Raw genomic sequence first — 15,514 nt, forward strand, 5'->3', positions numbered from 1 at the left:
CCCAGCCTGGGCAACAGAGTGAGACTCTGTCTCAAAAAAAAAAAAAAAAATCAGAAATTGGTCAACTATCCTCAGAGTTCCTAAAGTTGAATGATGCCATTGCATTTATTCCCTTGCTTGATCTTCTACAGATGCTTACACTCTAAACTCAATATTTTTCTCTTTGCTACGGTTGAGAAACAATAGTTGTCTCTCATGCATTCCTCAGCTATCCCAGTGCTTCCTCCATTGTGAAGGTTTTTTTTTTTTTTTTTTTTGAGACAGAGTCTTGCTGTGTCGCCAGGCTGGAGTGCAGTGGTGCAATCTCGGCTCACTGCAACCTCCACCTCCCAGGTTCAAGTGATTCTCCTGCCTCAGACTCCTGAGTAGCTGGGACTATAGGTGCCCACCACCATACCTGGCTAATTTTTGTATTTTTAGTAGAGATCGGGTTTCACCATGTTGGCCAGGATGGTCTCGATCTCTTGACCTCGTGATCCACCCGCCTCAGCCTCCCAAAGTGCTGGGATTGCAGGAATGAGCCACCGCACCCAGTCGTGAAGCATTTTTACAGAAGGTAGCTCCATGGCTCTGGGACCCCTTTTATAGACTCTGACTGCATCCCCTTTCATCCGTGAAGTGCTTTCTCCATTTTTCCTCTTCTTCACTCCCTTGCAACAATAGTTTGCAAAGTAGAAATTGTCAAAATTAAATCTCACCTGCCGTGTGTCAACCTACTTAGATTAAATAGCTGATCTGCATCTTTGTTCACTTGTGTCTGAGCAACCAGCGTATTTTTCTTTTTTAAAAATGCAGAATCTATGAACATTAAAATAGATTTGTAATAGACAGAGCCATGCACTGACCATTGCTACAAAAGCATACTTTGCACCCTCAGGCTCTTCACGCTGAAGAGTCTTTCTCTTCCCTCTTATGCTGGGTCTGCCTGGTGCTCTTCTCTACCCCAGCCCCTGTAGTGTTCAGATCAAATCATGCTTTATTAGGTGAAACTCTATTGAATCGTGAAACTTTCAAGCCCATTATAGTATCCTTTGCCATACCTCACCTGTGTCTGAGGTTACTGAGAGAAAATTGTCTTTTCCTGTCTCATGTCTATGCTGCTTTTTCTTGTGTATTTTTCCAAAATTTGAGAGACACACTATATCCTAAATTTGTATCAACAAAGAAACTACCGCTGAACTATCAATTAAAGATAATAAAGACATCCATGTAATTTTTAAAAAATCAAAATTGCCAGTAACATTTCTATTTTAATACCTCTTTCAGGTAAAAATGTGGAAACCTATTTGAATTCCATAGCAAGTCTCAGTTCAGATGTTCCTCCACTCACCATGGGACTTCGAGATGGTTTGGATAGTTTGTCCTCTCCAAATCTCATGTTGAAATGTGATTCCCAATGTTGGAGGTGGGACCTGGTAAGAGATGTTTCTGTCATAGGTGGATCCCTCATGGTGCTGTGTCCGGGATTGTTTCCTTCCGGTGGGTTCTTGGTCTCGGTAACTTCAAGAAGGAAGCTGCAGACCCTCGCAGTGAGTATTACAGTTCTTAAAGATGGTGTGGCCAGAGTTTGTTCCTTCAGATGTTCAGATGTGTCCGGAGTTTATTCCTTCCGGTGGGTTCGTGGTCTCGCTCTGGCTGACTTCAGGAGTGAAGCTGCAGACCTTCACAGCCAGTGTTACAGCTCTTAAAGGTGGCGTCTGGAGTGGTTTACTCCTCCCGGTGGGTTCGTGGTCTTGCTGACTTCAGGATTGAAGCCGCAGACCTTCACAGTGAGTGTTACAGCTCTTAAAGGTGGTGCGGACCCAAAGAGTGAGCAGCAGCAAGATTTATTGTGAAGAGCAAAAGAACAAAGCTTCCACAGCATGGAATGGGACCCCAGTGTGTTGCCCCTGTTGGCTCAGGTGGCCAGCCTTTATTCTCTTATTTGGCCCTGCCCACATCCAGCTGATTGGTCCATTTTACAGAGTGCCAATTGGTCCATTTTATAGAGTGCTGATTGGTATGTTTACAATCCTTTAGCTAGACACAGAGCGCTGATTGGTGCATTTACAATCCTTTAGCTAGACACAAAAGTTCTCCAAGTCCCCATCCAACCCAGAATCCTAGACAGCTTCACCTCTCAGTGGCATCCTCATGCTAATGAGTAAGTTCTCACTGTGTTAGTTAATGTGAGAGCTGACTGTTAAAAAGAGCCTGGCACCTCCTCTTCCCTCTCTGGCTCCCCCTCTAACCGTGTGATATGCTGGCTCCCTGTTTACCTTCTGCTATAATTGGAAGCTTCCTGAGGCTTCACCAGGAGCAGATGCTGGTGCCATGCTTCCTGTACATACTGCAGAGCCATGAGCCAAAATAAACCTCTATTCTTTATAAATTGCCCAGCATCAGATATTAGTTTATAGCAATACAAATGGACAAAGACAGGCTATGTCCGAATAAACCCATTTGAAGTTGAAAATATCATCACTTGAAAATGCACTTAATACGCCTAACCTATCAAATATCATAGCTTAACCTAACTTACCTTAAATGTACTTGGAACATTTGCATTAGCCTACACTTCAGCAAAATCATCCAACATAATGCCTATTTTTATAATAAAGTATTGAATATTTCATGTTATTTATTAAACGCTGTAGTGAAACTGAAAAAATATGATCACCTGGGTACTCACCATTAACATACACAGCTGAAAGCACACTGGGCCTGAAGAACGTTTGAAGCATTGAACTAAAATGCAGGATGATGGGATACTGCAGCTACAGGGTCGTCAATCTCTCTCTTCTAAGGAGGCTTTGCGAATGGCTGGTGGAAGGCACTGGGGCATCCAAACTGGATGGCTTAGCAGGCATGATGTTCTTTAAGAAGATGTCAAGTATCTGTATTTTACCCTCATGATCCAGTGGCTGACTGGGAGCTGCAGCTCAGCATTGAGAGAGAGCACATACCACTACAGCTACATACCACTACCCTGAAAAAAGATCAGAATTCAAAATTTTAAGTATGCTTTCTACTAAATACATATCTTTTTCACACTATCATAAAGTCAAAAAATCTTAGTTGAACCATTATTAGTCAGGGATCATCTGTGTGTTCAGTTGACCCTCAGTGTCCATGGGTTCCACATTCATGGATTCAACCAACTGTAGGTGGAAAATATTCAAAAACACAAAAACAATAAAAACAACAATAAAACAATAACCCAAATAAAATACAGTATAACAACATATCTATAGCATTTACATTGTATCAGGTACTGTAAGTAATCTAGAGATAATTTAAAATGTGCAGGAGGATGTGCATAAGTTATATGCATTTTCTACACACCATTTTATTTCAGGGATTTGAGCAACCACAGATTTTAGTGTCCACAGGAGTCCTGGAACCAATTCTCCACTGATACTGAGGGATGACTGTATCTGTTCAGTGGGTAAATATTACTCAACTCAATTCTTTTCTTCTAGCTTCACAGAATGACAAATATAATAAAATGTGTTCTTTGTCCCTTCTGTAGTGGGCATGCTTAAATTTTGTGCTATTATGCACAACATACATTTTTATCCATCAGCTAGATAATCGAGCTTAATAATTTTTGGAAGACCATAATCAATGCCAACTTCCACTCATCTTTCAAATTTCAGCTTACCATGTCACTTTTTCAGCAAAACTTCCGTAACCCAAGGTTAGGTTATGTCACTTAATTGCAATCCTACAAAACCCCATCTTTCTTCCTTGTGCATAATTACATTTTTAATTAAATACTTCAAGTCTTTACTTGTCTAATGCCTAGCTCTCTTCTAGATGGTAAGCTCCATGAATGCACGGTCTCACTCACCAGTGCTTAGTAGAGGGCAAAGTCTTTGTAGGTCATCTTTAGGCCTTGGTTGAACAGACGCAGGCATTCATGAATGAATGGATGGATGAATGAATGGTAACAACACATCTGCAGTAGAATTTTCAGAATCATCCCTGGATTGTTATTTGGGAAGCGTAACGGCTACGGTTTGAATGTTTGTCCCCTCTGAAAGTCATGTTGAAACTTAATGCCCAATGTAACAGTATGAAGTGGTAGGGCCTTTAAGAGGTGGTTAATAGATTAATCTATTCATGGATTAATGGGTTATCACAGGACTGGGTTAGTTGTCACCAGAGTGAGTCTGTTATAAAAGACAGTTTGACTCCCTCTCCTGCACGACCTATTGCCCTGTGATGCCTTCTGCCATGTTATGATGCAGCCTGAAGCCCTCACCAGAATGTGCTGCCTGACCTTGGACTTCCCAGCCTTCAGAACTGAAAGAAATAAATTTATTTTCTTTATAAATTACCCAGTCTGTGATATTCTGCTATAGCAACAGAAATGGACTAATACAATAACTGATTATCTTCTCAGAGAGATGCAAGCATTATCAATCTTTAAACTCTTCTAGTTTTCAGAGTTCTTAATTAGGATGAAGAATTTTGAACTTCTAGCTCAATTAATTAAACAGTTCTACATACTCTTCTCTCTCCTCCCAGAGAAGGAGTATAGGGGAACACACAAATGGTGCCTGAGGAATTCTCTTCTAGTATCACATTCCCAAAACCGTATCCTTCCCACTAAGCCAGCTAAAGTCTTGTAGAATGTAACATACTTTTGCAAATGCTTTAAGCCTCCTGAGAACTGACTTTATTGACTTAATTGGCTCCATTGACTTAGAATGACAAACTCAGAAGTCTCATGTCAATCAGATCTTAACTGACTCCCAGGAAGCCTAGGTTCTTATTCTTCAGAATACAAATGATAATGATAATGACAGCAATAACACTGCTCTCTCAGGCACTGGTGAACACTGCTATTCATATTCCAGGCACTTTCTATTTAAACAGAGAGAGAGAGAGAGAGAGAGAGAGAGAGAGACAGAGTGTGTGTGTGTGTGTGTGTGTGTGTGAGAAATATGTCACATGGTGACAAATGTGATGGAGATAAATAAGGGTGACCAGGGAAGTTGTATTGATAAGTGACACATAGGTAGATATTTGAAGAACCTGGAAGAAGGAATCATGGAGATACCCAACTAAAACAATTATGTAAACAGGCCAAGCCTGGTCTCCTTGAAACAGCAATAGGGAGAACAGGATGGCTGTTCCCAAATAGTGCTGGGGGTATCCCGCTAAACTCTGCCTTATCTCCCAGAAGACCAAAAAGGTTAATTCCGCTTCTTCATCTTTTGGGTTTATACCCTAGGGACTGTGGAGAGAGGCCCATCTTCTTGGCTCTAGGGAAGGGAAGGGCAGTACAGATCTGCACATCTGCTGCACATTGGAATATTCTGCAAGCCTTTAAAACTGTGAGGCCCAGGTTGCACCCCATACTAATTAAGGCAGACCCTCTGAGGGTGAGACCCAGAAATCAGTGTTTTTGAAACCTTTCCAGGAGAATCCAAAGTCAAGTGCACATGCTGGAGCCGACTCACACCAGCTCCCAAGGGCAAACAGTGTACACTGTTACAGGGATAGAATAAGGATACATCTGGCCTTTAACGTGGTTCCTGACACACAGCTTCAAAAACCCTTGGAATTTCCTGAGTGACAGGCATGTCTTTTGTTATTCATAATAAGCACCTTTAGACCGTACCTGAGTTTATGCTAATAAGGTGACTCCTGGTGGGCTCTTACATGGTTGGGGGGCAAGGCAGCATATGGGGGTAGGAGAGTTGTGGGGGGCAAAACAGAAAGACCTCAAATGTGATTGGAGGGTTGGAACTTTCAGCCAGACCTATGACTTCTGGTGAGGGGAGAGGAACTGGAAATTGTATTTAATCAAATGGCCAATGATGTAATCAATCATGCCTATATAATGACATCCCATATAAAAACTCTGGATACCAAAGACCAGGGGAGCTTTCTGACTGGTGAACATTATATATATAGAGAGAGCAGCACACTTCAACTGCATGAGAGCAGAAGCTTCTGTGCTTGGGATCTTCCTTGACTTTGGGCTCTGTACCTGTTTACCTGGCTGTTGATTTTTGCTCTCTATAGTAAAATAGCAGTCATCAGTATAGCATTTTCCTCAGTTCTGCAAGTCATTCTCATAAATTATCAAACCTGGGAAGGAATGAAAAGTTCCACATTTGTAGTCAGCTGAGCAGAAGTGCAGGTGGTTTGGGGATATCTGAAATGTACGTCTGCCTTCTGAAGTGGGGACAGCCTTGTGAAGAACTCTGCCCTTAACTTGTGGGGTTTGCATGAACTCCAGGAAGTCAGTGTCAGAACTGAATCAAATTTCAAGACACTCAGTCAGTACTAGAGAATTGGCTTTGGAATATGCTTCCCAGCGCTGTGTTCAGTGAACTCATGTTGGCAGTTGAAGTCAGCCAGGGTGAGAATATGTACACAATGGAAATTGGCAAATGCTACAAATCAAGGCTTCTTGTCCTTCTGCCCCCTAGAACTGCTTATTAAACATTTATCAACACACTGGTATTTTAGAACCAGTGGCCTATGCCATTAGGTGCTGGTTAGGAAAGGCTAGAAAGATCTTAGGAGGGACAAAGTCTGAACACACTGAGAACTCCTTCTATTGCAAACCTATGCAGAGTAGGCTGAGCCCATTGTGTGAGTGAGGAGAACTCCTTCCTTTCTGAAATCCCTCCATACATTCCCACTTCCACACAGGCCATATCCAACCTATGTATTGCACTAACCTGTCACTAGGTAAAATTCTTCTTAAGGAAGAAGACAACCTGGTCTCTTAACAAATCAGGGAGAAGCCATGCTTACTTCTTTATGTTAATTCCTTGTGTTCATTTTTCATGTGCCTCTCTTGTTCTTTTTGAATTGTTAAATTTATTGCATATTTTTAGTAATAGATGGGTCCTCTTCACATATTAGCCTCAGGTTCATTCAAATCCCTTTCTGGGAACTCACAGAGAAGTTCCCTTTTTTTCAGTCTTCAGGAAATTCACTTAAATGTTATGAGTTTTCTAAGATAATTAATCCACCAGTACAATTCCCACCTGAAACTCTCTCCTTCCCCTCTATTCACTCTTCAAATTTTGTTCTAATTTGGTTAATATTTCTGCCCTCCTGACCCAGAATTCACGTAAGAGCGTGAACACACATGCATTATCCCAGGAAACCACTGTGTGGGAATTCACTGACCCTTTCAAATCCATTTTTTCACTCTTCATTTAAAATGGAGGTTCAGCTGTTCCCCTGTTATTAGAATTTAGGATTTAGTTGCATATTTAAGGGATGTAGTTGAAATCCTTGCAATATATTCGCAGGAATTGACTCGCCTGAAATAATGAATCACACTAAGAATTTAATTAGGACCTTGAGGATGGATAATCAGGAACAGGAGCTGAGAGACATGGAGGCTTAGAAAGTCAGTTCAAATTGGGCACGGTGGCACATGCCTGTGGTCCCTGTGACTTGGGCAGCTGAGGTGGAAGGATCACTTGAGCCCGAGAGTTCAAGGCTTCAGGGAGCTCTGACTGCGCCACTGAACTTTGGCCTGAGTGACAGAGCAAGACCCTGTTTCTAAAAAAACAATTTAAAAAAGTTTATTTCAAGGTAACATGCAACTTCATAAAGGAATAGCCCCCTTACACACGTGCACACACACACACACACACGCACATATTCTCTCTTTCTCCTCTTCTTGCAATTCCTTTTGTTGGAGTAAGCTAAACTATACCTAGCACATAATCCTCCCAGTCCATTTCTTAAAATTTTACTCCATATTCAATTTGGTTCTAGCCTCTGCATCTTCTTCCTCTTTGAGTTACACTGTAAGAGTAAATCAAATCTAGCCTTAAGTGACATTATCCAATAGTACTACTTTCTGTGAAGATGGGAATGTTCTAAATCTGTGCTGTCTGGTGGAGTAGCCATTAGCCACATGGGGCTACTGAGTCTATCCAATATAACTAGTGCAACTGAATTTCTAATTTTACTTAACACTAATCAACTTAAATTTACATAGTGTAATTGATGGCTACCGCATTGGACAGCTCAGCTGCAGATTAACAAACATGAATAAGGATTCAAGGGAAAAAAGCTGAGAATTAGTTGTATTAGTATTAGTTGGCCAGGGCTGCCCTAACAAAGTGCTACAGACAGGGTGGCTTAAACAGCTGACGTTTATAGTCTCACAATTGTGGAGGATGGAAGTCCAAGATGAAGGTGTTAACAAGGTCGGTTCCTTCTGAAGCATCTCTCATTGGCTTGTGGATGGCTGTCTTCTCCCTGTATCTTCATGCTGTCTTCCCTCTCGAGGTGTCTGTGCCCATATGTCCTGTTCTCATAAGGACACCAGTCATTTTGGATTAGAGTCCACCCTAACAATCTCATTTTAACCTAATTACCTCTGTAAATACACTATTTCCAAATAGTCACATCTTAGGGTACTGGAGGTTAGGGCTTCAACGTATGACCATAGAGGAGTCAGGTGACACATTTCATTCCATAACAGCTCTTTCACTGACCTCCAGCAGGACTTCTTTCCAATTACACACTGAGATGAGCCGTACCAGCATGATTATCTCTTTCAGAGATTAAAATGAAATCGAAAGACAAGGACAATTTCTTATCTTTAAAACTCCTTGATGAAACCAAGCTAGTCATGTTGTTACTGTTATATTATGTTCCTTCCTGATTCCTCCTCTCTAAATGTAACACAAGATCCATCTAAAAGTCTCTCTCACCCAACTCTCAAGCCTCTTGCAGACATTGGTGATTCTGACCCCTTTTATTTCCTCTTCCAGGCACCTGTTCTGAGAGTCTCCTTTCCCTTTCTCAAGCTTTCATCAGCCAGGGGTAAAATGACACATTTACAGCTATGGCTAAATGTAAAGACTCCATTCTGGGAGCCAGTGCAGGAGGTGCCTGGTCAGACTGTCATGTTTCATCCATGGTTTTTTTTTTTTTTTTTTTTTTTTTTTTGAGACGGAATCTCACTCTATTGCCCAGGCTGGAGTGTAGTGGTGCTATCTCGGCTCACTGCAACCTCCGCCTCCTGGGTTCACGCGATTCTCATGTCTCAGGCTCCCAAGTAGCTGGGATTACAGGCACACACCACCACGCCTGGCTAATTTTTGTGTTTTTAGTAGAGACGAGGTTTTGCCATATTGGCCAGGCTGGTCTCAAACTCCTGACCTCAAGTGATCTGCTCACCTCAGCCTCCCAAAGTGCGGCGATTGCAGGCATGAGCCACTGCGCCCAGCCCCATCTTCTTTATTGGTGAATTTGGAACCAACCTTTTGGGCTCAGTTGTATTATAATCCTATTGAGCTTCATTCCTATGTTGCCCCTCTCTGTTAAATTCCCATCACGTTTGTTGAAACTGTTTAACAAAAAAACTAAAATTAAATTAGTTAGATGAGAGAACATATCAGGTAGTCATGTGGATCAGACTCTGGAATCAGGCAAATGCCCACCTATCACTTCCCTGCGGGTGTGAAACTCTTTGCAACTGATACTTTATCCATAACACAAAGATAAAAAAGAGACTTCTTGTGCATATTTGCTAAGATAAGACATGTAAGGTGCTCAGCCCAGTGCCTGGCACATAGAGCACTATTTACATGTTAGGTACTGTTATTATTTGTATTAGAAATCTTATTATCAAGCACAGGTTGTGGAGGGAAACAGCATAGCAGAGTTGGATACACTCAGAGAGAAATGGAAACAGATCATCTCTGAGACGTTTTCTCATTGTAAAGTTCTATAAGGCATGATTTCTTTCTTTCTTTTTTTTTTCTTTTTGAGACAGAGTCTTGCTCTGTCGCCCAGGCTGGAGTGCAGTGGCACGATCTTGGCTCACTGCAAGCTCCACCTCCCGGGTTCACGCCATTCTCCTGCCTCAGCCTCCCAAGTAGCTGGGACTACAGGTGCCCGCCACCATGTCTGGCTAATGTTTTTGTATTTTTAGTAGAGACAGGGTTTCTCCGTGTTAGCCAGGATGGTCTCGATCTCCTGACCTCATGATCCACCTGCCTCGGCCTCCCAAAGTGCTGGGATTACAGGCGTGAGCCACCGTGCCTGGTCGATTTCTTTCTTTAAAAAAGAACAAAATCATTTCACCTCACCGTTAGCTGGGTTGTGATAGAATAACAGCACTGAACTACCTTACCTATTTGAAGTATGGGAACTCCTAAACACATTTAATTTCTAAGTAGGCATGTTTTCAAGGAGAACTCTCAAAGCACCTGTAGTATTAACCACTTCTCTTTCAGGAGAGCAGCATGGTTTCTTTCAAGCACATCCTTTGGCATCACACATTGCCATGGTGATTTTTCCCTGATCCCAACATGTGTTCTTACATCGTGTTTAATTTAGGAAGATTAGAACCGGTGATCAGCCCCAGCTCCCACCTGGATTCCTTCTCATCTGCATTGTTGCATCAACCATTTGATGTTTTTGTACTTTAGATTTTTAAAAGTATTTCTGAATACCATGTATGGTTCACAGAGGTCGAAGATCACTCACTTCCAAAATCTTCCTCTTATCCTAAATTGTCCCTAACATCCCATGAAATTACTTTTAACATCTATTTCCCTAATAGACATAAGCTATGCAAAGTCAAATTCTAAGTTTGTGTTGTTTGCCACTGTTCCCCCAGCAGCCAACACAAGCCCACCTAGCTCAGACCAGGCACTTGCTGTTTGTTAAATGGTTTGTTTTTTCCTATGCCATTCAGTAAAAGCTGAGTTAAAAATCACAGGGGCTGGGCACCATGGCTCACTCCTGTAATCCCAGCACTTTCGGGAGCTGACATGGGCAGATCACTTGCGGTCAGGAGTTCAAGACCAGCCTGGCCAACATGATGAAACCCCTTCTCTACTAAAAATACAAAAATCAGCTGGGTGTGGTGGCACATGCCTGTAATTCCATCTACTTGGGAGGCTGAGGTAGGAGAATTGCTTGAACCTGGGTGGCAGAGGTTGCTGCGAGCTGCGACTGCACCACTGCACCCCAACCTGGGCGACAGAGCGAGACTGTCAAAAAAAAAAAAAAGTCACAGGGGTCAGGCACAGTGGCTCACGCCTGTAATCCCAACACTTTGGGATGCTGACATGGGCGGATCACTTGAGGTCAGGAGTTTGAGACCAGTGTGGGCAACATGGTGAAACCCCATCTCTACTAAAAATACAAAAATTAGCCGGGTGTGGTGGCAGATGCCTGTAATTCCAGCTACTTGGGAGACTGATGCAGGAGAATTGCTTGAACCCGGGAGGCGGAGGTTGCAGTGAGCCAAGATTGTGCCACTGCACTCCACCCTGAGCAACAGAGAAAGACTCTGTCTCAAAAAAAAAAAAAAAAGTCCCAGTGTGACAGCCAATAAAGAAAGACTAAGAACCTCCCTGTTCTGTCACATGCAGTATTTTGCAGCCCAGATGTTACTTGTAAACACCATTGCTTCTGCCCACAAAGACCTGCAATCACTATAGGAAAGGCTTTAAACATCTTCAAAGAACGCAGCAATGTCTTGTTTCTTAGGCTGAGACTAAAGAGTTTGAAGAATTAGAATGATTCTCTTCTTCATTAAGATCCTGCTCTCAATCACCTCTTCCCTGGACCACCTCAGGAGAATGGAGAGGAACAAACAAAGAAGCAAGCTCAAAAAGATTCCTACAGGACTGAAAACCTTTCACCCACTTAAAAAGTGAAAGGTAATAAAAGCCCTCAGAGAAAGAGAAAGATCACTTCTTCAACCTAACATCCCACCTTAAGCTCTAACCTGCATATACAGGTGCAAGCTGATGGATGAGATTATTAGCAATGAGAACCTTTTTATTGTTCATGTTGTTCACCCTGGAGGAGGAGCAAGGAGCAAAAGGTGACAGTAGAAAGGGCTTATTACCTCCCCCTGGTAACTAAGCATCACACAGAAAGAATACTGCCCGCACCCTAATCTTACATTTTCAGGGGCAGTATTTAAATTTTTATTTTTAATTGAAGAGAATGCTTGAGTTTCTCCTAAAGGGAAAGTTACAGAGACTTATGAGTTTTGATGTACATAAATGTACTGGAGTTTCAGAAGAAATTCATGATCCCAGTAGATTTCTGAGAGTTGCCAGAAATCATTTTGTCTTGAAGAATGACCATGACTGAGCAAATCAACACGGACAAAACTAATGGGAAAATGAACTCTTTCCAAAAGGGTTAACAAACCCCTGATTCCCATGGAAGGAAGAACCTTGAAGGGGAGCCGTCAAATGAAGTCATCAAATCTTGGATCTCCAGCCAAAGACATAATGTCAGAGGCATTTGAACCAGAGTGACTCCCTTTTGAGTGGGGCTGGAAAATGAGGCTGGGACTTGCTTCCTGGGCTGCATTATCAGAAAGTACAGCCTTCCTAGCCTCTACAGATGTTTGAAGTCAAGGGAACAAATTAATAATGTTTACTAAACAGACCCAGACTTGGGAGTGTCCCGATATCCCAATATCTGGAAAACAAAAGCATTCCTAATTTTGCTTTAAATATAATAATATCGATTCTTACAAAATATATTAATTAAGAAAATCAATCCTTTATCACAAACCCTTGCAGCAGAACACATCTCCCCATATATACCAGCATTGTACCTAGGGTGGATGTGCTCCTCTTACTTTCAGGAACGTCCTACTCTGTCTATGGAGTAGCTGTCCCTTCACCTCTTTGCTTTCTTAATAAACTTGCTTTTGCTTTGTACTGTGGGCTCACCCTGAATTCTTCCTTGAATGAGATCCAAGAACCTTCTCTTGGGGTCTGGATTGGGACCCCTTTCCTGTAACAATAAGATCTGAGAGGCTGATAAGTTGCATGTTGAGAAATTCAGACCCCATGTCCTCTCTCGGATTTCACACTGCAGCATCAGAGAGCTTGAGTCTGCCCATTTGCAGCCACGACACTAGGAGTTATGGAAATGTATTTTAATGATTGCCATTCTAACTGGTGTGAGATGGTATCTCATTGTGGTTTTGATTTGCATTTCTCTGATGGCCAGTGATGATGAGCATTTTTTCATGTGTCTTTTGGCTGCATAGATGTCTTCTTTTGAGAAGTGTCTGTTCATATCCTTCACCCACTTTTTGATGGGGTTGTTTGTTTTTTTCTTGTAAATTTGTTTGAGTTCATTGTAGATTCTGGATATTAGCCCTTTGTCAGATGAGTAGGTTGTGAAAATTTCCTCCCATTTTGTAGGTTGCCTGTTCACTCTGCTGGTAGTTTCTTTCACTGTGCAGAAGCTCTTTAGTTTAATTAGATCCCATTTGTCAATCAACAGGTGCTGGAGAGGATGTGGAGAAATAGGAACACTTTTACACTGTTGGTGGGACTGTAAACTAGTTCAACCATTGTGGAAGTCAGTGTGGCTACTCTTCAGGGATCTAGAACTAGAAATACCATTTGACCCAGCCGTCCCATTACTGGGTATATACCCAAAAGACTATAAATCATGCTGCTATAAAGACACATGCACACGTATGTTTATTGCGGCACTATTCACAATAGCAAAGACTTGGAACCAACCCAAATGTCCAACAATGATAGACTGGATTAAGAAAATGTGGCACATATACACCATGGAATACTATGCGGCCATAAAAAATGATGAGTTCATGTCCTTTATAGGGACATGGATGAAATTGGAAATCATCATTCTCAGTAAACTATCACAAGGACAAAAAACGAAACACCACATGTTCTCACTCATAGATGGGAATTGAACAATGAGAACACATGGACACAGGAAGGGGAACATCACACTTTGGGGACTGTTGTGGGGTGGGGGGGGAGGGGGGAGGGGGGAGGGATAGCATTAGGAGATATACCTAATGCTAAATGATGAGTTAATCGGTGCAGCACACCAGCATGGCACATGTATACATATGTAACTAACCTGCACATTGTGCACATGTACCCTAAAACTTAAAGTATAATAATAATAATAATACAAAGGAAATGTATTTTCCATGGCTTCTGTTTCTTTTTCTGCTTTTCCTTCCTGGTTCCCACTCTCCCACCCTCCTTCTCCTCTCTCTTAAATGTGAACAATAAAAATTATTAAGTCCAAAATATTTTCTTCTAAACTTAAAAAAAAAACCTCTAAGAAAATGTAATGCCTTCTCTGTTTATTACAAAAATTTGCAGTTGTGTGAAAACAGATTATATGGGTAGAGTTTTTACTTTATAAATATCAATTAGTAGCCTAGTGGGTAGCATTTTCCTTTCTTTAGGGTTTCAATAAAAGCAAAGATGACTTTGTCTTAGAAACATTATATGTGGGAGAAGGCTGCTTAAGTTATTGGGTTAGGGAGAATCTTTGGAAATGTGTGTTCTAGATCAAGTTTGCCCAAGATATTTTGGCAGCCTTGGAAAAATGACACCCATCCCCAAGCCCATCCGTCTTGTCTACCAAGAACCTCAGCTCCCTCATTGCCCATTGAAGATATTGAGCCATGGGTTTCCAACTGCTCCCTAGGGATTTGCAGATCTCCCTTCAGAGGCCGTGACGGAGAAGTGGACAGGAAGAGTACAAATGCCGTGTTTCATTTTGAGTGATTTATTTGTGGTATTTCTGTTTACATTTTTATTTGAACAAAAGATATCCCCATCACAAAGAAGTTTGAAAACTACTAGCTTAACTGATCATGAAATCAGTATCCTCCACCTCTAAAACTCTGAGATCAATGTGTCATTAAAAAAAGGCTATGGTCAAAAACCAAGACATCCAGGTTTAAATCCTCGCCCATTATTTTCTAGTTGTGTGACTTCAGGACAGTTGTCAACCTATAAAACGGATAACAATGTTATGTAAACCACATAAGGATGAAGGCTGAAAAAATTCTTGACATTCCATCCCAACTTTATTCCTTGATGATTCTATGGTACTTGGTGCTTTTTATTACAGCCAATGTTTCTGATCTCTCTTTCGGCTCCTGCCATTGGAATGCAGACAAGTATAACGATTGTTCCCAGCAATCAGGATGTGCCACACAGGTGCCCCACAGACAAATGTATCTGCAATGCTGCAGTCTTTGGTTTAACAGAGTATTTAAAATACTGGTTTACCGGTAAAGAGAAAGTCAAACTGTCACTGTTTGCTAACGATATGATCATTTACATTGAAAACCCTAAACACTCCTCTAGAAAGTTCCTAGAACTGATGAAAGAATTCAGCAAAGTTTTTGGATATAAGATTAATGTACACAAATTAGTAACTCTTCTATACAGCAACCGTGACCAAGCAGAGAATCAAATGAAGAACTCAACCCCTTTTACAATCGCTGCAAAAATAAATAAATCAATCACTTAGGAATATACCTAACAAAGGAGTCAAAATACCTCTACACGGAAAGCTACAAAACACTGCTGAAAGAAATAATAAATGACACAAACAAATGGAAACACAACCCATGCTCATGGATGAGTAGAATCAATATTGTGAAAATGACTATACTGCCAAAAACAATCAACAAATTCAATACAAAGCCCATTAGAATACCATGATCATTCTTCACAGAATTAGAAAAAAACAATTCTAAAAT

At 41.4% G+C, this 15,514-nt stretch overlaps 1 long non-coding RNA gene across 1 annotated transcript in view; it reads right to left on the reverse strand.

Moving 5' to 3' along the window:
• The window catches only part of LOC134740207 (uncharacterized), a 68,625-nt gene that overhangs the window by 12,394 nt on the left and 40,717 nt on the right, over positions 1 to 15,514 (reverse strand). The window contains exon 3 of the long non-coding RNA XR_010127506.1: positions 2,672 to 2,968. This is a non-coding gene — a long non-coding RNA (uncharacterized LOC134740207). The remainder of the gene's footprint in view (positions 1 to 2,671; positions 2,969 to 15,514) is intronic.

The sequence above is a fragment of the Pongo pygmaeus genome, chromosome 8 (genome assembly GCF_028885625.2).
Source record: "Pongo pygmaeus isolate AG05252 chromosome 8, NHGRI_mPonPyg2-v2.0_pri, whole genome shotgun sequence".
Classification (NCBI taxonomy): domain Eukaryota; kingdom Metazoa; phylum Chordata; class Mammalia; order Primates; family Hominidae; genus Pongo; species Pongo pygmaeus.